Below are 25,945 nucleotides of genomic sequence, written 5' to 3'. Positions count from 1 at the left end.
TCCTCGCTCTTTCTCTGTGGACTGCAGAAAGACAAGACGACACATTTTCCAAAACCAAGAGACAAACAATTGATTATATACGCTGTAGTTGTAACAAAATTCAACTTTACAGCCCTGCGATAGCACACACACACACACACACACACACACACACACACACACACACACACACACACACACACACACACACACACACACACACACACACACACACACACACACACACACACACACACACACACAGACGTGTATGTTCACAGACTGCAGGGAAACGGAGCCAGAAAGCTGTAGAGTAGTTAGTTACTCCCTGCTTTCACTGCTGCCAGTTTGCTTACACGATATTAATTCTAATAATTTCTCCCATACTGCAGACGTGGGATGATGGAAGATGTTTGCTCACTGGAACCTTTGGCTCGCATAAGTTTTTACCCAGAAATGGACTGTATATTCCTCTCCAATAGATAAAATGAAATGATATTGATTTCGCGGCTGCAGTGAGCAATGCCAAGGATTACATTTATTGTAAGGAGGCTGTCCTATCTGCACTGCTTCATTTGGTCGATGGTCAATGTTAGTGTTTCCAGAATCAAAAGGTCACATTTAAATATTACTTGTGATTTTTAACTGTGTAGCATTTATTATTTATGAAGACCTTAAGCATGCAGCGATAGGAGTGGCTCTAAAGTAGTACATTTTTCCTCTAGCGTTTTACTGCACTGCCGCTTGAGAAGGTCAGAAGTCAAGTCAGCATCTCGATTAAACACACACATTTTTCCAGTTATTTATTATCTCCATTTTCACCTGCACCTGGATGCCTTTTAGTTTTTCCAGCATGGTCTTCCAAGCGTGCATTTAAAGATGCGTATTCTCTACTAATCAAGAAATAATACCTAGATTTAAATTATTTTTTTCCATTTCATTCCCCTGAAGGTTAGAAAATGAGACTCTGATTGCAGCGTCTTCTTCACTGATGTGTGACAAGTGTGTTGAACTGTTAGATAATCTGGGATCACAAGGTCTAATGAAACCAAAGAGACTGTGAGGTGTTTGGCTTTGATCTTTTTGAGGCTCCTAGCCCGCGAGCACACCGAGCCGTAAACTGTTACGATGATGGGAGAGCGGGTGAGCCAAGAGTGGAAGTTTTTAGATCTCGTCAAGTGTTTCAAAGTGTTACATCACTTCCATGTCTTCCACCAGGAGGGTATTGCAGCAAACCATGTTTTAAGAGCAGTCGGTTCCCATTTTTCCCTCCACATGGTGTGATTTGAATGGGTCAGTGAAGTGAGTTTTGTGAAGGAGACGCACCTGCACATCCAGTATGACCACTCACAAGGCATACAACAGACACACGCATGCCCTTGCGTACTTTTCCTCTGTCATGTATACAGCGTAGGATGTTCTGCTCTCACACTGTGCAACGAATTGAATTTCCATTCTCTCACGGTTAGTCAGGCAGTGTTGCTTTTGCTCCCATTACGGCGCATTCAGTCAGACGGCAGGAGGCCAGACGGAGTACGGAGGGCTCCACCAGCTTCTCCAGCAGAGGCTCACGGCCCTCAGCTTCATGTCCAGCTCTGGTCTCTCTTTGTTGGCTGACTGGTGAAAACAGCACAGGACATTTCTCCATGCAGTGTCTGGCTCATGCACACACTGCCTCGTTTTTTTTTGTTTTTGTCACATGGGCTGCAGGGTAAATTGAGGGTCAGCAGGTTACCAGCGTGGGTCCATGGTGTCAAGGTCCAGTTGTGGTGAAACCATGGTAACCAATAGACAGATTGATTTGGTTGCTATGGCAGCACAGATAATAGTTTCTCACCCCATAGAGGAAGTGATAAAATGGTAAATAAGAGGGGGGAGGGGATGTGTCTTTGTCTCACTACTTTTTATGTAAATTCCTTGAAAGTACTGATTCAGTCTAATCAATATTAGACTTATTGTACTGTTTGCTGTGGCAGTACTGGTGTAGAGAATTGGCCTTAGGGGAGAGTCTGCAGGGTCTGCTGTCATGCTAACAAAATGAAAGAAAGTATTTCTTCAAGACCCAATGAAAAACACTTTTCTACAGTTTTTGTCATTTTATCATTTTCTCACATCAAACGGTCTCCTTTTGTCTTCCTGCTAAAATGGCGTCAAATGTCTGTCAGCTCATTTTGCATTCAACAGAATTGTTTAGTTTCGCCTGAACCACTGTGCTTCATATGTGGTGTTGCAGGATGTTTCCTCTGCACCAATAGCGGCACTGGCTTTGGATAGCGGCTCCTATCAGGCTACTATTTTTCTAATGCAACTTTAAAGTGATCATCTCATAAAAGTGTGAATCAAATGTGCAAAACTGTTAGATTTCTACTGCAAATATAGAAAACTTGTTGCCTTGACACCAGTTTCACAAGATTTGTAATATTATGTCTTTTTCAGGCTTTTTGTATTTGTATTAGACTCTTTGATTAATTTATTAGTTCATATGATGAAAAACTGCAGGGAGGTAGCAAAACCAACAGATTATTCACTTACATAGATATGCAAACAAAATAGAATTGTAAGTTAGAATTTTTCCATGACAAAAGGGGAATAGTACACTTTGAAATGTACTGAAATTGTAAAAGCAAAAAATAGCTTATGGAAGGGTATTTTGGAAAGGCTGAGATGAGTCAATCAAACTCAGAAACTAAAATTTATGTTTTTAGACAGAGAGCAGAAAATGGAGGATCTGCAGAAAATCCATTGAAGCACATAAAGGCCAGCAAACCTGAACTTAAAGGGGTCATATTATACAGCTTTTCAATACTTTCACATGAGTCTCATTGGTCCAAAAAACGTTCATTGCCCCAAATCCCACTCTTACTTGATTCTAACCCATTTGAATATTCGATTATATGAGCTGCATTCAGAATCTGCTGTGTCTGTGTGAGCTGGGCTGTCTCCGCCCACTAATGCTCATCTTGGGAAGAGGAGGCAGTACTTCCTCTTGTGGTGCCATGTGCCAGGGCAGGGCTACATAATTGTGGGAGGAGTCAAAGGGAGGGCCTACCTTGATTGGGATTGGCTAAACCCCTGATGACACTATATAGGGTTTGATTTCTGATTCCCAACACACTTTTGAATAATTCAACCAAGCCAGGGAGACAGATGACAGATTTTCTTCACTTCTGGGGCGTCATTCTAAGGTATGAGGATGCATATTACTGTTGGAAAACCATTAGAAATTGAATTTGCAAAATATGACCCCTTTAAGCCTGGTGATTCTCCACTGTGAGATGAGCGTGCGTACCACAACACAACCATGTGACACCATGTAGCCAATCACCTTCAATTTTAGCACCTGACAATGTAGTTAGATCTTTAGATGCTCATAACTAAATATACAAGATAGCGGTTGCGCTATTAAAGTTAGATTAACATACTTGTCTTCCATTGTTGAGATGTTCGTCTGTCTCGGTTCGCAGTAGCCTAACGATGCGATATGTTTGTGAATGCATATCCAGAGTAGACAGTTGGGTGGTCGGGCTATCACTTCTTCCCAAAATGTAATTCAAATGAATTTTAAAATGACCTGCAATTAATTCGGATACATAATATGCTGCTTCTTCACTGTTTTGGTTCCATGATTTTTTGTTCAGGACGGCTTTGCCTTTACGTTTTAAATACTTGTTTTTCATTTGTTTGTATTTGTTTACCATTTCACAACAGAACCTATATTTATTTGTCCGATACAGACAAAACAGTAGATTTAAGTAAATACCAACCATTAGTGACAGCAAATTGTTTTTTTTTTTTTTTATTTATATTTGGATATTGAATTGTTTTCATGACTTAGAATAGTTGCTGCTTCTTTGTCCCATCATGCGCCTTGTTAACCTTTTTAAACAGTGGTAACATAATCACATGTTCCCATGGCAATCATTGTTGACCAAATTCAACCACAGTGTTTGGAGGGCAGTGAAAGGAGGTGGTTGTGTCCTTGTGTTGAGCTCCGGATGCTACTTTTTTAACAAAAGCACTTAACTAGACTCAATGTGTTCGACAGAGCCAACCCTCAAATAATCTCAATAGCTTGGTTCCTCTTGGACAAGAGACCAGACTGTAGAAAAGCTTCTAGGCAAAGTACATTCTTCTCTCTGTCAATCTTTCTCTCTCTTGGCAAAGCAATGCTTCTTTCTCTCTTTGTCTATTCATCTATCACCCCCCAACACACAAACATACACTTTTAAAAGTTACACTGACACCAGGAGGGTAACTTTTTGGCATCCCATACGTCTCCTTTAGTAAGCGCTGATACAGAACCCAGTCACATGATTGTGGAGTCACCGGAATGAAGGAAAGACCGAAGGCTGTAGATGAAAAGTCATGAGATAACGTGAATTAGACTTGACAGCATCTTGGAAAGTCACGTTGGGAACAATACTCGAGGTTCATCCCTTTTGTTTTATGTTCAACTACAATGCGTTTGATTTATAATGAATCAAATGAACTTAGTTTAGTGTTTGTGTGTCTTTGGTTTTGTGGAAAGATGTTTGGAAAGTACAAGTCAGGAAAAAGTGATATAACCTCGCTCACTTTATTCAGATCAGACAGAGTGCTTCATGTCTCGTTTTCAAATTGCAGATATGCTGTACATGTGTACACACACACACACACACACACACGCACACACGCACACACGCACCACGCACACACGCACACACGCACACACGCACACACGCACACACGCACACACGCACACACGCACACACACACACACACGCACACACGCACACACGCACACACACACACACGCACACACACACACACACACACGCACACACGCACACACACACACACGCACACACGCACGCACACACGCACACACGCACACACGCACACACGCACACACGCACACACGCACACACGCACACACACACACACACACACACACACACACACACACACACACACACACACACACACACACACACTGCAGACAAACCAGCTGCCCCAAGGCCTTTTGGCTTGTGAAAGGGCTCTATTGTTTTCTCTGTGATTCAGTTATTACACAGAGATTAACACAGTGAAACTCATCTGTGCCACCCAAGGGCTTTGGACCTAAAGAGAGGGAGTACTGAACACTGTTATCTTTCTCACTCTCTCACTCTTTTTCCCTCTCACTTGTCGTATCGCCCTGTATTTTGTAACTCTGACACACACACACACACACACACACACACACACACACACACACACACACACACACACACACACACACACACACACACACACACACACACACACACACACACACACACACACACACACACACACACACACACACACACACACACACACACATTGTTGCATATGATGTTACGCATTTATTCAGGCTGTGCCAAACAAACACTCACAATTATGGCTAAACATGACGCACGCACGCACGGACGCACGCACGCACGCACGCACGCACGCACGCACGCACGCACGCACGCACGCTATACGTGCGTTGGTTTAGAGGAATGTGTTCTGTGGCTGATAAGGGGGAGAATAGGACAACAACATTAGCGCTGAAATGCCAGAACAGCTGCAGTTCTTTCTGGCACATATCTTCTTCACACATTCAAACACTTTATATACATATGCACAAACACACACATGCACATGCGAGGCGTATACACCCGTTATTGTATTACTCTGTCTTGGAGACTCTGCTTTATGGGTGTGGCTTCACGTGAGCAACATTACAAAGCTAGAAAACAAAGAAAAAAATTATGATGAGGATAAATCTACATGAAAAAAGTAACAAAAATACCATATGAGAAGTAGAATTCTTCTGAAGATGAATCTCCCCAAGGAGATCATATGACATGAGTACATAAAAGAAAGAAAGAGGGGCAAGAGGCAGAGATAAGGAGTGATGCAGGTTGGTGGTGAGAGATTTTGTGGGAGTGACGGCGAGAGAGAGAAAACGAAAGCGAGCGAGGGTTAGCGAGCTGGAGGATGACATCATGCTGAGTGGAGGGAGGCAGCACAGTCCCAGTGGGATCTCCCTGCCTCTGACAGATGTACGGCATCTCAGTGGGATCAAACACAACCAACAGGCAGACTCGCAGCTGAGAGCAGCTGGAAGCTCACGGAAATAACATCCGAGCCTTTCTTGTGTGTCTTCACTCCACATGCGTGCGTGTGCACATGGGCGTCACCTCTTCACATCTATGCATCACACATCAGATGGTGCCAGTATGTGTTGTTGCCAATTAAACAAGCCTCCCAACATGCAAGATTGATTGTTCTTATTTTCTCTTTGCTGTACAAAATTATCTTTTTACAAAATGGTTTATTTATTAATAATATCCTAGCATTTAGGCTTGGCAGAATTTCACTGTGAGATATAAGTGATACGTTATAATTAATGGCTATTCCAGTGTTTTTTGTGACACAATAACATAGAGATTGCTTGGGTGGGATTTTTATAACAACAAATTGCCATATTTTATTGGTTGACATAGATACTGTTGTATTTTGCGCTTTTGTAATAGAAAGCACACTTTCTCAAAGTTGGAGAGCTGAAGTTGATGTCACCCGATTGATGCTTTCATTTTGACAATCTAATAAAATATGAAAATCTCTGACACCATATTTAATCACAGTACCCAAAAGACAAATGAGAAAAGACTTGATTGTAAATCTCATTGTACAGATTACATTTTAGGGCAGTCGTGCTGGATAGTGTCTGAAACATGTGAACAAGGTTTTATAACCTCTTACACAAACCCAGTAAAAAATAGATTTCATAAAGGCAAATTGTAGAGTTATAAATCATGTGAAACCTGCAATTTTGGTCAATTATAAATAAATGACACATCATATGTTCTTTTTCTCACTTTTCTTGCTTCAAAAAGGCATTTCAGTTAAAACAAATTGACACTTAAAACAGTATGTGTCATACTGTGTCAGGCTTCTACTCTCAAATATTTCAGTAATTCCTCTAAGAAGAGTTTACAAAAAAAACATCATGTCCAGCAATCATGTTGTAAATTTCATGAAGCTATGATGAAGTCTGGAATAAGATGGATCTGGTATGTTGGATAACGTGAAAGGCAACCATTCCCCTGGAAAACACTGGATGAAAACATACAGTGTCGATTTCATATGACGCATGGAAGTAAGTTAAAATATACAACATATAAATAACAATACAGGTAGGACAATGTGGTTGAAAATGTCAAAAGATTTAACTTTTGTTGCACATACCGGACAATGAGCGATGGGACCACCAATCTTTGGATTGAAGATGACCCGCTCTGTCCACTCAGCCACAGTTGTCTCAGGCGAAAGCATGTCTTACAGAGAGTAAAAATTTAGAGCATTTTGTGTTACACCACATTATTTTCAATTAGAGTATTGACATTATTGTGTTTCAAAACCTTAATGTTGACAAATGTCCTTTGCTGTTGTCTCCCTGGACTGCCGGTGGAGTTGCAACAGGAATTTAATACTCATTTATATCACTTCCAGTGGCAGATCTATACAGAGAATGCCATGCAGAATGTTCTTAATGTATCAAATTTGTTTCATACTCAATCAGAAAGTTTTTGGAATGGTTAATCTTGTCACTGTATGGTTAAATATGGGCACAATAGCTTTCACATGGCAATGCTGAGGGCTTCCGGTGCTTTAAAAAAAGAAAACCTGCAACAAAAAACCCCAAACCTTTATTTAACCAGGTGACTCTCGTTGATATTGCAAGATCTCTTTTTCAAGGGAGCCCTGGCCAAGACAGCAGCGGCATCAAGCATGCATGCTCGCAATTATTGTCACCTCATAAATTATATATGCACAAGATTTCAAGGTTGTGAAGGATAGGATGTGCTAATGTTCACACTCCTGATCTCTCCTATCCTACGTGAAGGGGCACACTTCCTGTCGTCCTGCAGCACAGCTGCTACTCTGTGGCTTTATAGGTTTCATACTGCGGTGAACTCTACAGCAGACTCTGCTATGGATTGAAATAATAAAACTTTATATAGTGGTAAGATGTGGTGACATTGTAAATGGGAAACTGCTGCAGTGGATGGAGTGGAATGGCAATGTGTGTGACTTCTGAGTCACAGTTCAAGCAGCTCTGCACCGACAGTGTCCTTTATATAAGGGCGTTAACATATAATCTGCGTCATAGAAGTACTCAAGATTGTGTTTTACACCTGCAGGTTGTTGACATGTTTATTATACATCAGCAGAGTATCTGTGAAGGCTTCTGGCTTCATGGCCCTTGTTTCGCTCTCATTTCTGTTTGTTGCTTTGATTTATTATGCCTTCTTTTCTTTTTCATATTTCTCTTTTTTTTGTCCCTGTCCAGCTTGTTCATAACACTGTGATGGGAAAGTTTTGATCTCTCGCTCTCCTTGTTGAGTGGCGGTAGATGTGATGTCACACTGCAATTGTCCTGCTTGTGGAGAAGAAAGTGGACACATGAATAACAAAGAAAAAAAACAGCTGGAAAGCTTTTCAAAAGGAGGAGGAAGACGAGTATCTCCAGATACCATTTGTGCTGGGATCCAAACATTTGGAGGTTTATGACTTGTGAAACTAATAAAAACCAGAATCAGATATGAGGTGACCGCCCATTTTTCTTTGGAGTTATATCTCATTTTTCCCTTTTGGTCCCTGTCACAGAGGAATGCACTGTTTCATAAGATCTGAGGCTGACTCAGGCCTGCTGTCTCAGAGATAACAGCCAGGTAAATGTTGGTTCCTGTCTGCTTTGAATGCCAGTTCTATCATCTTATACGGGAGCGCATGATGACAGTCATGGTCAAGGTTATCATCTGATATCACCAAACCCTCATTGCTGCCTGTCCACGTAATGCCCCCCCACCCCCAAACACACACACACACTCCTGTCCTACATTGAATCCCTGTTCGTGTCTCCGAGTGTATATAACCCGATATGGTTTAGCTGCTTTTAGAAACACTTCTCTCTAGTCACACTCAACCTTCCTCTGCCGGTGCTACTGGAGTTGCATGTAATTTTTGGCATTAACAGGTTAGTGCTGAGGGGAAGTCAGCTCAGATGATAATTGAGAAAAAGTGGGTGAGTGATGACTCAAGAGTGATGCACTCTGACGGTATTTTCCTTGGAATCTGAGCACTTTAGTTTCATGCGATGTATATATGGATGTATTTATATCTGAATATGCAATCAGGAGTAGTGGCTATAGAGGCATGGAGAGAGGCAGGAAATAAAAAATGACTGCAGACAGATTTCTTCCCCTCAGTTAATAAATTATTGATGATTTTCAGCTTTGTATAGCTTTCATATACATTGTTTATTCACTACTTGGAGGACTGAAACATCATTTAATTGTAGAGCATCTCCTATTATCTTTATTTCACGAGTGCACAGAGGAAAACACTGGGGGTAGTCGTGTACTTCAGCACCATGGACAGCTCCAGGTTGTGCCATTGTAGCAAATAGCTGGTGACAGCAGTTATATTTGGAGCTTTTATGTTCACCACTGGCTATCGCCTGCACAGTTTACGCTGCAGGGTCTTGGAAGAGCCGGCCAAAGCTCGCTCATTATTAACGTCAATCAATTTTCCAAATAGCCAAATTGCAAGGGCTAATTTTTTGGAACTCGTAGCCCACAGCAGTAAAGCCAGATTCCCCCTTCAATTACATAATGAAGGTTTTTGAACTGCACACGTTGGCCTCAGTCTGAACAAACTACATTTGCCTGTGCTTGTAGATAAATGGGTAATGATGCCATATCTCCCCAGCAAAGCCAGCTGGATTGGGCTGAATGTTAGACATTGAAGGCTATACAAAGTCAAAAATAAATAAATAAAAAATACTACATCACATTATTTCAAAACTATTACTTCATGCCTACTCTTGCAAGTATAGGCTATTGCACTGAAAGTACAGAGACAGAAGTTTTCAGAAAGTTGTTGAGTGTCAAATTAGTCTTTGCCTAATTAGGACTGCAGAGTAAGTCCAATAGGGTCATGAGGAAATGTTTTCTCTGGCTTGTTAACACCCTTAACAGGACTTGTCGGAAACAGTAGCGTGTAACATTATGCAGCTGAGGAGTTTATCAAATCATACTTTTACCATGGCGAGACAGAAAAAACATTACGTTTGACAAGAGCTGTGGAATACAGTGGTATGCAAACATAATTGTAAAGAAAAAAAAAAGAAAATGTATGATATATTGGCTCACCCCAGGGGCCAGAAAAACCTTCCATATTTTTCTCTTTTCTTGCAAATTTTCCAAAGTCCATCTATTAAAGGCAAGGCCGATTCTTTGCTCTGGTAAATGATTCAAGGTTTGCAAACAGGATGAAATGTGCATTGTTTTCTCTTCTTTTACAGGATTGTAAGTCGAGGACAATGCCTCAGAGACTTCAAGAGAGCTTTCTGTGATTGTAGAGAAACGCAGAGAGCCATGAGTAGCCTTCCCTCAGGCAGTTGTTAGCTGTTAGCCTTGATCCCTGTCTTTCCTGCTAGACCGACTACAGTAGATTTCCATTGCTATAAATGGGTTCAGGAATAACACACATCATTGTATGTATGGGTGTGCATGCTTCAGGGAACACATTCGCTATTCTTACTATATGACATAGGTTATTGAATGAGAAATATATCATTGAATATGCTGTAATTCCTGGCTTATATAGTACATACAGTATTATTATTCCATACATGTACATTAAAGACCGAGCGGACTAGTAATCTATCACATCATGAACGCAGTAATGAAACAGAAAGGCTTTTGATGTGTGTTAATGGAGCCAATACCTCAACGAGGGCCAGAAAATGTGTGTGAACCCTGTGGAACTTAATCCTTTTCTGCATTAATTGGTCATACAATGTGATTCAATCTACATCCCAGTACAATCAAACATAAAGCATGAAATAGAAATTCACCATCCATCAGGGTCGCAGGGGGCTGGAGGTAATCCCAGTTGACTAGGGAGGAATGCAGGATACAAACTTGACAGGTTTTTAGTCCATTACTGGGCAGACCCGGAGGGACAATCAAACACACTTGCATACACATACGGGCAACTTAGAGTTACCGGTTTACCTCAAACATGTCTGGGACTAAACTGGAGTGTCAAACAAAATTCACACACACATATGGAGAACATGCAAACTCCACACAAAGATGGATTAGAGTTAAAAGAGAATATTATTTAGTTTCTCTTTGACATTTTTCAGTACGTTTGGACTTGAACGCAATTTCCTATTAAAATCTGGGCTCACACTTCCCACTGGCACTACGGATGTTTAATTGTTATTTCCAATGGGAATACAAAATATTATAGTGGCTTGTGTGGGAATAGGTTAAGCACTTTGTCCTTGCTTATATTTGTGACTTACATGTGGATAGTATTACATATTTATGACCAATTGAATAAAAAAACTATGAAATCCTATAGATTACACACCTTTTTCTTGCAATTGAGGAGCATTGAGTGGATTTTACAAAGTGAGATATATATATATATACAAAGCAGGCTGGTCTAATGTCTGCCTGGCTCAGTCAATTCCTGGTGTTGAGACAAACAGTATTTGTTGAAGGCAGATCTCTGAGCTAATCCACCAACCATTCCTTGAACCAAGTCACTTCAAAATGGACATACAAGTTTTTGTGGTGTCAAACTGTTTGCTCCAAGTGTGTGTGAGTGGTGATTATAAGGTGATTATCAGGTTCACATTGTTCTGACAGGTGAGGAGGAAACAACATCGTGTGGAGACACATAAGAGAGACTCCGGAAGGGGATCTGGCCCATCCATTTACACCTTCTCTTCTACTCGTGTTTCTTGTCACTTCCTTCTCATCCTATATCCCGTTGCTTCATCCTGTTCCCTTTAGTCATAGTTCTGGCCCTCCTCTCTCTATATGCTACAGCATTTTTCTGTATCGCATAGTCTTAATGTATGCTGCAGTGAGAGATGAGCAACAGTAACTATCTGTACATGTTACTTCTTGGGTTTTCGAGGTGACGGAGAAATTTGTGGCACTTCTGACAGCTCCGATTTCAGGAAGCAACAGTATTATTTTAGATATTATGATCCATGGTATATATTGGCCTGCCAGCCAAGGGGAGGAACCCTGCACTCATCATGACCTTCCATTCAAGCTGGATTAGTTTGAATTCATTTTCAAGTTCAGAGCATTTCCAACAGTATAATCAACATATATCTGGTTATATTAGTCATTTTTTCATTGTTCATATATCGATATTAACCCAAGTTGAATTCATCTGGTTGAGGAACACCACAGTTATTCCATTACATTAACAAAAGACATTGCAGGTCAATATTTCTTTCAATAGTGAGTTGTTTTCTTGTCTTACAAATAACTTCTGTAAGTTAGTGCTTGTATGTAAAACGTAAGTTATGTGATTTTTTTTTTTTTTTTTTAAATATCCCACATTCTGCCCTTAAAAGTTCCCAAATGACAATACAAAAAAAAAAAAAAAAAATCAGACAGGAGAGAAGGAAGTTTACCCACATTTGAGAAGTTGGAATTATTTCCACCTTTCGTCCCAGTTTCTCTTGACTGCTGGCCTTGAGATTTCTGACTTTGTATTCAGATGGTTCCTCCTGCATGCCTTCAAACCCAGCGCCCAATCTAGGTCAACCATCTCACTTCTTCCCAGCTGCCTGACTGAGCCATGTGCATATATATGCATGTGCATGTTTAGTGCTCCAGGCTACAACAACAAAAATTCAAGTGTATTTTCCTTTATCTTTCCTGCTATAAGACAAATCCATTACATATTAATTCCTTTCTTTAGAGAGTTTTTAAATAATTGTCAGACTTGGAGTAAAACATTTCTGTATATCATAGAGATGCTAAAGTAGAAATACCTTGGATTATTGATCGAGGTAATCAATGTTGCTGTCTCTGTTTGACGGCTTGCACCGAGGCTTTGGAAAGCAAGGAAAACAGGCCTCAGGCATCACATCACAGATGTCTGTGACCAGCGTCCTGATTCACTGGAGCCGTGAACCACACCCTCCTCACCCTCATTCTGTGGCCCGCTATGGCCTGTTTTGAGGCTATTTGAGCATGCTCATGCCCTTGGAGGCACTAATGTACATTTTAAAGAAATGCTGTGCTTATGGGAGAGCAAGTTTTAAGCCTTTTCTGTACAAGGATAAACACTGGGATTGATTTCAAACAGTTTTTCATCACGTTGCATGCATTTATATTGCTTTACATATGAGTAATGCATGTGAGGATGTCTTTAAATATATCTACATACTTGTTAGTGGATGTGTGTTAAAATAATTTTTGGTACATTTTCAAAGACTTATATTTTATTTACATTGTGATAGCTTAAAAGCAAATACAATGTCAAAAGGTATTTTACTATGTTTAATTTGTAATATGTTTTGCAAAAAGACCTATTATATGACATTCCAGGGAGAGTCACGCTAATTATCCTGCAACTTAATGCAGATTGCTAAATGCTTGGTATGGAAAACTGGAGCCATGGGAGTGTACACATAGTAATTGCCAGATATTGCAAAAGCTCTGTGATAAATCATAATAATGGTAAAATCCAAATAGTAATCCAGTTTCTGTTGAAACTATAAATGTAGATTGAATAAAGCAGAATCTATCAGTAAGAGTAGTAAGAAACTGGGTTATCATTCAGAAAACAATTGATGTTTTTTTTTTTTCAGACTTAAGTTGCACATTGGTTTTCTGACTAGTTGGAAGTTTACATGATCTCCCTTTGTATGCATGGGTTATTTTTTAATAAAGAATGTGGTTTGTAGGTTATTTATGAATTGTGTTTTAGTACTTGTTTGTCCCTGTGTATTAACCCTTTGGTGGACTTAAGTTGCACTTAAGTGGCCATTTTCATCTAGGATTGGCTTCCCTTAATCTAAGCTTCTTTAAGAGAGGTGTAGAGGATGTAATGATGTCTTATTGTCAATTATCATTATAATGCACAAACACATTTTATATGTAAAGATGTGCTTTCTTTGTACAGTTTATTTCATTCAAAATTCTATCTCCATAATCTAGTTCAATACTCTTAATTTAGGGTTGATATAAAAGGTTTATAAGATTAACAAGTCAAAGGTAATTAGAATCCACCCACTGTACCCGCTTGTTATTTTGATCTGCATATTTTAGGTTCAGAAAATGCTCTACATGAGAATACTGTATCTATTTTTAGGTAGGTGTGTCTGCTTATTTAAAACTATTCATGGATTGTGATGTGCTCTGCATGTTTGTGTGCGTGCGTGAGTTTGTCACATGCATCTACCATGCACTCTCTGCATCTCTCAGCCCTGCAGTCTGAATTATGCATGATTCAGAGTTTAATATTAGACGTTACATGAAGGTAAATTAGAGCTATCAATCATCCCAGACATTCATATGTGCTCCGCTTTGGAAATAATTTTTGAATCGCAGAGCGGCCTTTGAAAATCATAAGTGATTGGCTGGGGAAGCTGAGTATGGAAAGTATAATTATTATTTCTTCATTTCCCAGCTTTGCCTCATTCTGATGACATTAGCATTATTAGCCATATGTTAGAGATGATTATTATTTAAGCTCTTGAGGATGCTGGCAAGGTGCAGACAGCTAATGAGTTACAATATATTCAAAACTCCCCAAATCAGGCATTTCTGTGAAGCCTAATTTACATGTTCCTCATTCTGAGTTTTTAAAATGGTAAATTGCTAAATATGTCCAACCGTTTTCATTGGGTACTGCATATCTGATACAGTGCTATTTACAATTACAATAAAATGAACAGAATGGCATGAGCCAATTTGAATAATTCTTGCATTATTCACCCCAATAGACCAGACGCACTGGAATATGTCATTAACAGCTGTGTGTGTTCAAATGTGTTTCGTTGGATCTTTGAATGCTTGCAGGGGTCAAGAGACTCCCCTTGAGAAACCATAATTTTCCGAGAGTGACTTCACATGATCAGGGATAGAAATAATATGCTTGAATGGGCATGATTCATTTTCGAGACATTTGTCTTTGAAATATGACACAGTGTATCAGCTCCTTTTATGCCGATTTAAGCACATCAATGCACTGCTAACTGTATCCAGAGCACAGCGGGGATGCTTTGTGTTTTGTTTTTCATATTAAAGCCATTAATACCACAGGTTGCCTCAAGAGCCAATTTAGAATTGGCACTGGTTCAAAAGTGGGTTTCTGTTGTTCACTTAATGTCTAAATTATAAGATGGCTGACTGCTGAACTTCTACTGGCTCTTTATACACGCTTACATAGTAATTAGAACAGAAAAAAAATTAATCAAAGCCAGTACTAAAACTGAAAAAATACTACCCAAGCGGTTAAACGTCTTGAATTTGGCTCTCGTCTTGGTGGTGGTAAAAATATTTGAGCTTTTTTGACAATTATTATTTCTTATTTTGAGAAGAAAGAAAAACAAAAAGCCCAATTTTTATATGCATTTCATTTATTCTCACAAATTGACATTAAATTACCTGTGTACATTTTGTATGCAAAGTGTTTAAGTAAAGTTCTTTTCTTTTCATGTTTTCATCAGGTGTCCTGACTCGAGTCAATAATTTGTCTAAATACGCAGAAAGGACCATTAATGTTTCTGTTAATCTGTGTGAAGCAGAACTGTTGTGCATTGTCACTATTTTACCATTTCCAGAATTTCACATAGGACGCAATCATAACATCGAATTTGATTATTTATCCTTTGATTTGATGTTACCACATCATCACTGAGCGAACACAGAGACAAATGAACACTCAAATTTACACATACAGGCAAAAAATACCAACGCATGTTCAGGGAGAACATCCAAACTTGACATTGAACAGCTCTCAAGCCCACCTGAAGGCGAGGAAGTGGACAGTCTCACTATTAGGGAAGAGGTTTGCTGCCACTTCATGTTATGTTTGTAAATATGACATGAACAACTACATTTCATAAGACTAAACAATAAAAATAATTGATCCTCTATAAGTTTTCCTGAAGATTCTTGCAAACATTCGTTGTTCAGACTTGTATCAGCTTTTTTGTTCGATCTGATTTTGAACCACAACGCAGTACTGCTGCAACTGCACTTTCCACCTCTGGCATCCCATAGAGTATCTTTGAGACATTGTTACAGGAAGGCTCGTTCTAATGACACACCCCATATATCCACAACAGCAGAGGTGTGTCTGATGGCAGCAAAAGAAAATCGTCTATCTAAAACATCAGCAGTAAATGTCAGATTTGGGTGACAGCCTCTCAGGAGTAATCCGCTAAAAGAGACAGAAAGGTGGCAGGTCCTCTTTGCTTAACGGTTTAATGCAGCCACGAGGCGTGTTGCCTTATGGGTGGGAGAGAAATTGATTCTGTTTTATTCCTGAGCATAAAATCTCCCCCTCCTGCTATTGTTTCCATTCTGCCTTCTCCTATAATCATAAATCACCCAGTACGAAGCGCAATCACATGATCAGCCGGAACACTTTCTGAAAGGAGCCGGACAAATCAATGAATACGAGGCATGTCTACATGAATTATTGACAGATTGTCAAGATAAGGAGAAAAAGAGTAATTAGGACTGGTGTCCACTCGGATTATGAAGTGAGAGTGTTCAGTGTAGAAGTGATGGCTTTGGGATGCTTCATGTGTGTCACATTTAATGAAAAGGTAGCCCAAGTAGGCAATTCATTGTCAGGGCTGTGTTACTATATGTGCTGATTTAGAAGATGTGCGTTCTGGTGTTAAAGGTGTTGGGTTTTACTCTTTTACTATGGAAATATTAAGACATTATACACAGGATTATAGAAAATTGGGCAGCAGGTTCAAACGTGGAACCTGAGCCAACAGTGCTATCCACTGCAGCACAGTAATTAGTCCCCTTATTATTGAACATACAGTATATATTCCTTTTTTGAATTACTATGTTATTATGTGGGGCTGCATGTCGGCGTTGTGATTAGCACTCTAACTTCACAACAACAATATCCCCAGCTTGGACCTATTTCTAAAATTTGCATGTTCTCCCTGTGCTTTGCATGGATATTTTGCCAAAGTCCAAAAATATTTAGAGTATTAGTGCCATATAACAGTAACTTGGGTGAAATAGTATAAAAAAAGAAGTGTTGGAAAAAAATCATTTGGTGGTATGATGGTATGGATGATAATGTGCACTGATAGCGTTTGTGCTGGTCTGCTCCACCAGCTCAGAAGCTCAACGCTACATGCGTGTATTTCACTTAAAGCAGGCAATTAAAACCAGCATAACACACTCATTTTCTTGATCAATTTTGAAGTAGTTTAGTTAGTGACTAACGCCAGATGTCTGTGACATTTAGTTTTAATACCACATCTTTATTTTATAATAATTATTCCCACTTTTAATGCCCTTGTCAAGCATTGCTCTTGAGAATCTTTGGTTCCCGACATGAAATTTCTGCCCCTGGCGCAGTGGTGTATTCATAATTGTCTCTCCCATAAGCCCCTCTGACCTCACTTCTCTCAGAGCAGCTGTTGATCATGACTTCATTTTATTGCGTTGAATAGCCAATAAAAACCAAACTTATCAGACACATCAATACTTCATCAGTGAGATAATACCTACTAAAAATATGCCAGCTTTGGGAAACATTTGACTTTTTTTTTTTTTTTAAAAGAATGGCACATGTTCCATCTGCTAATTCTACACAGTCGGTGATAGTTTGAATCCCCGCAGCTCAGTAATAAATTAGCTGGCAACATCTGGTAGTCGCCTTTTGCTTCACCACAGGTAGAGCCAGTTTAACATTTGGGCACCGTGGTTTATTTCAACACGTGTGAATGATCTATGGTGTGCTCTTTAAAACTCTTAATGCTACATATCATGGGAGGTTTCGGTGGATTCAGTCACATTGTAAAGACGTATTACTCTTCACGATACAGTGGCATGCGTTGTGGCGGCTGGCATCATGCTGTTAATGAGCTATCCGAGTCTGCAGCTGCGAGAGCGTAATTTATCTGAAGGTTGTACGTGTTTTTAACACACTGAAGTAAATAAGTGTCAAATATTGATGTCAGTTTTACACTGGGAGAGAATATAAAGTGAAAGTGTTTGAGTTTATAAGACCTTACATGTTCTGGTACAACAAGCAACGATGTAATTTTAAGTACCTAATGGCACTTCTTGTTGAATTGTTTATTTATTTGACTAAAAGATTAAATGCGACCAAACAATTTACATGCTCTGTGTTTTGATACAAATAACTGATGACTTCCTGCTTCTCACGGAGCCTTACGAGTGCGACAAAGTGAAGGCAGTATTGCATTTCATTTTATAGCAACTTACATATTATCATAACCTTGAAAATAAATAAGATAAATAGAATCAATCTTATTATTCATATTATTTACGTTATTCTAATGCTGTAACATTTTCAAATGTCATGGTAAGAAATGTCAAAAAAAAGAATCTTTATTGGGATGAAATGCATCTTCCAAAGGTTTTAATTTACTATATTCCACATCCTCAAGTATCTTCCTTTTTCTTGTACAGCCCTGATGCATTTTTTCCAACCTGCATGTCAAGGCTTTGTAAATATTTCAGCAGTGTCATTTCATGTGAAGGGAAGAAACACTTTGTGTGTGTGCCTCCTTTCAAAGATGCTGAGGACAATTACTTCCTGATCACGCAATACTTGGGTCCTGACCCTAGTATGAAACCGAGACGCTTTTAAAATACTGTGTATATACTAGAAAAAAAAAAAAAAAAAAAGGAATTTCTTCCTGTCCTTGTTTTTTTTGCAGTTTTTCCCAGTACTGGCTAGAAGGTTGTGAGGCTATATTCCTAAATTGTGTTTAAATTTAGTGTAATGAGGAACGGACTCCTCATTTAAGCACTCACAGCATTTTAACATCAGGCTATTTGCACATAGAAATGAAATTTGCACACAATTGTTGTTTTTAACTTATTTATTGAATCTTCTGTTGTCGTCCGTAGAGCCGGCCGTCTGTGGAGGAAACACAACAATTAATTGATAAATTGAAGCAATATAGGTGTATTTAAGGGTGGCTGATTCTTTTAGTTGTGTGTGTGCTGTGAATGTTTTAAGATGTGGGTGAGAGTGTTGTGCGATGTGTGAGAGGAGAGTTTCTGCTTTCCTTCTTCTCTTGTGTTCAGGCCGATGTCCGGGTAAAAGATTCCCCCTGGCACGGACACTGTTAAAGAAGGTTCCGGGCTGAACCAAGAGAAGGAGCAAGTGGGGTGTTGCACATAGTTTTAGCAGGGTATAAGATTTAGTTTATTACTTAGGTGTTTGGTTTTTAGATTTATTTGTTAATATGGGTTTTCTTTCATTAACTTATAGTTGTGGTTTTGGTGTGGAGGATTTCAACTTAGTTTTAAGACACTAAGGTTAACTTTTATCACCTATGGAGTTTTTAATGGTTTCATCCAATTGAGTGCACTGTATTTAAGGCGCCTTATAACATCATTCATGCTTCGGCTGCTGGAGAAGCCAAATGCCTGAATCCTCCAATGCACTTTTTGCACTTTGCACTTTTGGTTGTGGACTTTTGAAAATAAAAAAACAAATAGACATACACCGCCCAAAAAGCTGACTCCGTCATCTCCAATTTACTTACTGTTCAAACCGCTCTCCGGCCAGTCTGGGGCCATATCGGGAACCCGAGGCTTACATTTATGCATTAATGTAACACAGTAAAAAGCTCTACCTTATGCTCTATCTTATGGTGCCTCCATGATTAACTGCGAAATAAAAGTTTTTTAAGGTAAGTTTTGACTTTGAATGCAAAAGTGTTTGCAAACCACAGAGCCAAATTAAACATCACTCAGGATCTTTGCACATACATGAAAATTTGTATTTCTTCATGTTAAAAAAGATACTGAAAAAAGGTTGGATCATGGTCAACGTAAGAAAAACCTTTTGATTTTAACCAAACTGACATACGGCAGGTCAGTAGTTCCAATAGTACTTTCAGTATTATCAACCTTGAAATCATCATGTCTTGTATGTGGAAATTGGGAGCAACTTGTATCTAACTTGTAAATTTTGCAGTTCCCAGTTAGATGAACACAGTCATTATGTGAAGCTCACACTAGGATTATCTAATAATGATTATCCTGCTAGCACAGGACCCGGTCTACCAAAGGCTTACGTGTATAAAAATAGGTGCAAACTTGATTAATTAGTTTGCTGTTCAATCACTTCATAGCAAGACTCAAGCATGCAACATCCTCATGAATGTCCCTGTTTGCACATGATGGCGCACATGTTATTATTGTTGTTTGATCACCTGCAACATGCATGCAAACATAATGCTGAATTTATTTGTGCGACTATAAAATGTTGCATGCTCTATCCATAACTTCAGTGAATCGGGCACAACATGTACTTTAACCAAGTCGATTTTAAAATGTGAAAGTTCGCTGGGAAACTGAGTTGGAAAAGAGAGTAAAGCGAGCGGATAAGGTGAGAGACAGAGCAGGGCAATAGTGTTGCCAACAAGCCGCACAGTAAGGGACTCGAACAGCTGATGGGTCATAGGCTAAAAGAGGAGAAGCACCTCGTTGGACCTGCGCGCATGCGATGAATGTCTAAGTTTGTGTTTGTGAAAGAGTGAACGTGTTCTGCGGGAAGGGAACAGGTGTGAGCACAGGTCGGAGGTGAAGTCCCTGGACTCTGAGTGGAAGTATCTTTCCTTTTTCTTGTCATACATATGCATTGTGCAGTACTGTGTGTACTCCTCTATTTCTGAGCTGAACGGCAAAATTTATTATACATTAGAAATCATTTCTGGAACTGGATAACTGGGTCTTGAACGGTTTTGTGAATAACAGTGTAAACTACTGACTGTTGTAAAGCTGCTACTTTCAGCAGTGATGAGTTAATAACTGGTTACTAAAATTAAATGATAAGTTATGAATCCTGTAGTTTTTGTGGCCTCTTTTTCGAAGTTGCAGAGCTGCTGTCGCTCTTTTGTCCCATTACACCAAGGGTTATCTTTAGCATGGACATCTTTAGAAGCCATCGTAAAGTGTAAATCAGTCACTATCTCACTCAGCTAGTGAACTAATGTCAATCCTCTGACATGTAATCTAATGTTACTATTACACCGTATCCACAGCTTCTATTGTGAGTTAACATTAACTTGCATTAATGTTGGCTCACTTAATTAATACACCTGCTTATTTATGCAATTCTTTTTCCTGCTTCTACTTCTCATCGTCATTCAGTTCCTTTCAAAAACCGTCACCATTTACATGATGGAGCATCTTCCTTAATCGAACTGATATAACGCCAATGAAATGTGATCTGTGTACTCGTTTTTAGTTTTTAGTCCCATCCAGCTGGCATTTCAGGTGAGGTGTTACACACATAGTTATTTATTAGGTACTGATTACTAGTACAGACTTGAGGAAGACAATGAAATTAGAGTGACATGACAAAATAATGAAGCATTTTCTTTCCCAACAGTTTGACTTCATTTCATCAACTCTCGATAAGGGTTGCTCCAAAGCTTTTCATGTCTTATATGTAGAATTTATGGTATGTAGCACCTCTAAATAATCATGCATCTTTTAGGACCCTTTTTTTTTTTTTCAAACTATTAAGGCTGCACATACTGTTGCAAGTGTGTTTAAAATGTCTCCGGGCTTCACAATGGGTGCTAATCTGTCTTTCTGAATGGGACGAACACCAGTTTTGTTACTGCAATTTTTCACAATAAAATCTTTCACATCTGGCAGGAATGTGTGCAGATTTCCCAACCGTGTATTTTAACAAGTTACAATCACTCCTGCTTGTTTTTCCTCTTGGCTTCCACACTTGGATTATTGCAAATGTCTCCTTTGAGCTCTGGGCATATGATCAGGAGTTGTTTGCCTCAGTACTGTTAGGTATTCTGGAGCGGGACAGCTTCTGAACGTTTCAAATAGAATTGATTCGAAAAGAACTGGTAGAAAAAGCTGGCCGGCTTTTGTTTACATCAGTTAAAAAAAAAAAAAAAAAAGTTCACGGGAAGAAGAGATGTTTTTACTGCCCAGACAGTGAAAAAGTTAGTGGTGGTGCTTCACACAAGCTCCAGGCTTTCATGGAGTTATTGCATTCCGTCCATTTGTAACCCTCCTTGACCTATGTTTTAATTTTTGTTTTGCTGAATCTGTATTTTTACAACTTCCATTCCGTCTGGAGAAACTGTGACAATATTTTGTTTTTGTGTGATTCTGATTAAAAATACATTAAAGAAAGTTGCAGTTGACCCCCTCAGGCGAGGGATCAACTTAGGCTTGGCAGGCTGCTGGCTTTCTGTACTCTGGTAGAAACTGTGGTTGTTGTTTTCTTGTTTGTAACATTTCTCTAAACTCACAAAGAAATTAGTATTTGAACTCCAAGCTGTGTTGTACTTTTTTTTTTTCCTTTTCATTTTGAGTTTTTTTTTTTGTTTGTTTGTTTGTTTGTTTACACTTTGTTCTCTGAGGAACTCGGCTAAAAGCTGCGTCGTCTACCATGCTGTCAAAAACAGGAGGCTTTGTCTGAGCTTTTCATGTCTTATCTAAGGCTGAGCCAAATGAAATGTCAGACCATCATTTCTAGCCAGTTCAATGAGAAGGTGCACACAGCTCAAATCACTCAGAATGTGCTGCAATTAAATGCGTCCCCAGAGCTACAAAAGCCCCTTCTAAGCTGAGGTTCCTGTTACATTGTACCCTGCTTGATGTAACACATCTATTCAATAGCAGCTCAACAGGGCCTGCTGACAATGGCCAGGGAAGAATATCGGGATGGTGGAGTATTGTGACACTTAATGGCAAATGTGTTGGTGCCAGGATTATCTCTGCAGCAGCACGTAGCCAACAACAGCCAACCTTGCAATTTTCTGAACAAAGCACCTGCTGGACACTCATAACAAAAAGTTTGTGCGTCCTCTGTAGGCGATCAATGACACAATAAATGGTTCACAATGATGTATATTGTTGTCTGCGCCGTCTCAAAAACTGCAGGGCTGCAACACTTTGGTGTTTTATTTTTTATGTGACTGAATCAGTCTCATAGGAAAACATTGATCAACCTTTCTCAGGCCGGTCTGTTTTTGTCTAATGTGATAATACTGGCTTGTTTTTGTCACTTTGCTGAATAGTGTGAATCGTGTATAAAATACAGTGGAATGATACAAGTTTCGTCATGAAACCTTTTCATGTCTGTCAAATGAAGAAAACGCAATGAGTCAGTCATTACACTGCATTTAGTCTGTCCAACCAGGAGGATAATCGGTATTTCCATCAAGTCTGTCAGTGTATTGCATCACACAAGGAAGCACACAAGCATGTTTTACTTGCACAGCGAAATTGAATGAAGCCATTAATATTATTAATCTAATGTGTGATAATTCTGTCCCGAGAAAGTACTATAGTGCTTAAAACATCAGTTTTTAGTGCCACAGTTTAACTGTCAGTGTTGGGCAAGTTATTAAAAATTGTTACGTGGAAACAGTTGATATTTACTTCTTTTCATAGTATCAGCTGAGTACATTCATTTCCACCTTGCGCACAGAAAATTAGCAGCTTTTTGTCCCATTAAAACACCCATACGCACAGCAATACTCTGTTCCCACACACGCAGGTAAAGTGAAAGACGGTAAACACTGGCTTCTGAAGCTGTTTTCTCACTGACTTTGCAACTTTCCCAACATTTCACTCTTCAATTGGAAATTTGTCGAATGTGATGTGCCACATAGCCTCCCCACTTTCAGCGTCGTAATGGTATATATTTTGTGATGGTTCAATCAAGAAGCCAGAAGCTGTTTGCAGCTTTTGTAAATGAGAATTTAAATATCACCTATGTAGTTTGGGTTTGGATTAACGCCAGCAGTGCAGCATAACAGATGGAGGTGAAAATGTGCACTTCAGAACATCTCAAATGCTGAAATGGAGTTGACACAGTAAACAGTATCCCTTGTAGCCCATGATTTTGTTGAAGCAGCTATAATTACTTGACTTTGGAGTCTACTAAAACATAAATTGGGAATGAATCCTTCGTAGATTTAAAAAAAATGGACTAAAAAAATAAATGTCAAATGCACAGCCACAGTATAGCATGGAAAAAAGCGGGCTGCACAATGTATTGTAAATGTATTCTCATTGTGATATCAACATATGCGTTAGAATTAGACTTATTTCAAAAGACTGCCTTAACGACAATAAATTATGTTTTCCATGCATTGTGCATTTCCGCTTTGTAAATTCAAAAAGACAGAAGTTTAGATATGGAAAATTATATTAATAACAATTTAGCATTGTAACTTGGTTAATTGCATTTTTTTAATTGTCGTAATCAACTACTTCTGTGTTAGTGGCAATAGTACAGACATTACTCGCTAATGCATTATTCCAAATACTGTACTGAAAAGTTCATTGTGTTAAAAAAACCCTAAAAAAACCCCACACCTACTGACAAGGAGTCACATATCAAATTATTGATGGAGCACAAGTCTGTGTGGATTCTTCCTGTTGTGGCTGCTGGGCTCCAGTTCAATGCCAGAGGTGTTTCCTGTAAAAGGAAAATACCCCACAGGAGTCCACAAGGAAGGGCAAGGTGAGCCTTCCTCTAGTCACTGACTTGCACATTTGGCAGTTTCATTCAAGAGAAATGCGGCATTGAGCCAGCATGTGTAATATGGTCTTTGCTGGGGTTCTGGTTGCTCAGGAGCCAAACTCTGGGTGACTCATCTTCGCTCAGGAGGGAGATGCCAGACACAGAAGTGGTGTTTGTCAGTGAGACTGAAAATTACCATCTGCAGGCCATTTCACGAGCATCTTTTATTTACAGACACCACCCTGTCTAGCCTGCTGTCTGTCTGCTGACTACTGACTGCCTGATAGACTGCCTGGATGTTTGATTTGTAGACTGGCTCTGCGCTGACTTACTGTCTGTCTGAGCTGACTGACTTGCTCGATGTTAATGGCTCACTTGCTCTCGGCATCTGTCTGTTGAGCTCAATAAATGACGTTACTGTAAATAAACATGTGCTCTTAACAACAGTTTGAACATTTCTAAATGCTAATAAACTCTGTGATGGGATCCACACAGCGGGCGTGGACCTGCACCGTTGTGCGCAGAGGAGGCGTGTGGGTTGAACCAAAGCTTGCAGCAGAGATTTGAAGCGCCACATCAAATGTGAAAAGTGAAGGGCTGAGACTAGCACTAAATTGTAAAGTAAGAGACTCCGTGATCAAATCCTGCTCTCAGTCAGTTCATTATTCAGTCTCCGACTGAAGTCAGGGCTTCTGTATTGACAAAATCCTGTCCCTGTGGTCTATTCTCTCTAAAACCTGCAAAGCTATTTCCTGATTCCTCTCACTCTTTATCTCTCCCTCTCACTCCTCCTCTCCCACTGAGCTCTGAGTTCAAACCAGAAGAGAGGTACAGATGTTTGACTGGTGATCTAAAACAATTCCAGTTAATTAAAAACCGGATGAACGTAATTCATACGGTACTGTCTGTCGTCCAGCTTCGGAATCCGCACCAGTTTTGAAACGTGACCCATGTGTTTTATGTAAAGGAGAAAACTGACACCATAGTTAAAGATTGTCATGCATAAGATGCACAAAGTCCCAGCATTGATTTAATTAAAAGTCACAAATAGGAGATACTTGTTTAGGTAATGTATAGGTGAGATACAAGGATTAAAGAGATGTGAATGGAGTTGGAAATTATAATTCCCAGAGCATGCCACTGTTGAGTATTAGCCTTTATAGTACTTAAAATATTGGTGCCTTGAGGGAACCATATCATAGATGGCTCAGTTTAGAAGTGCCAAGTATATCCAAACCTTGTGAAATAGTGCAAAATGAAAAGACACATCATTACACAGGATGTTTTCAAAAGGGTGTGTGATGAAGGCGGCTTTTCTTTTCAAGCCAATAATTGCGAAGGACTCATCCCTTTGAATTGTTTTGTTATTTTCCCGGCTTTCCGATAT

The sequence above is a fragment of the Lipophrys pholis genome (genome assembly GCF_963383615.2).
Source record: "Lipophrys pholis genome assembly, chromosome: 20".
Taxonomy (NCBI): domain Eukaryota; kingdom Metazoa; phylum Chordata; class Actinopteri; order Blenniiformes; family Blenniidae; genus Lipophrys; species Lipophrys pholis.
Note: the sequence above shows the minus strand (reverse complement) of the source record.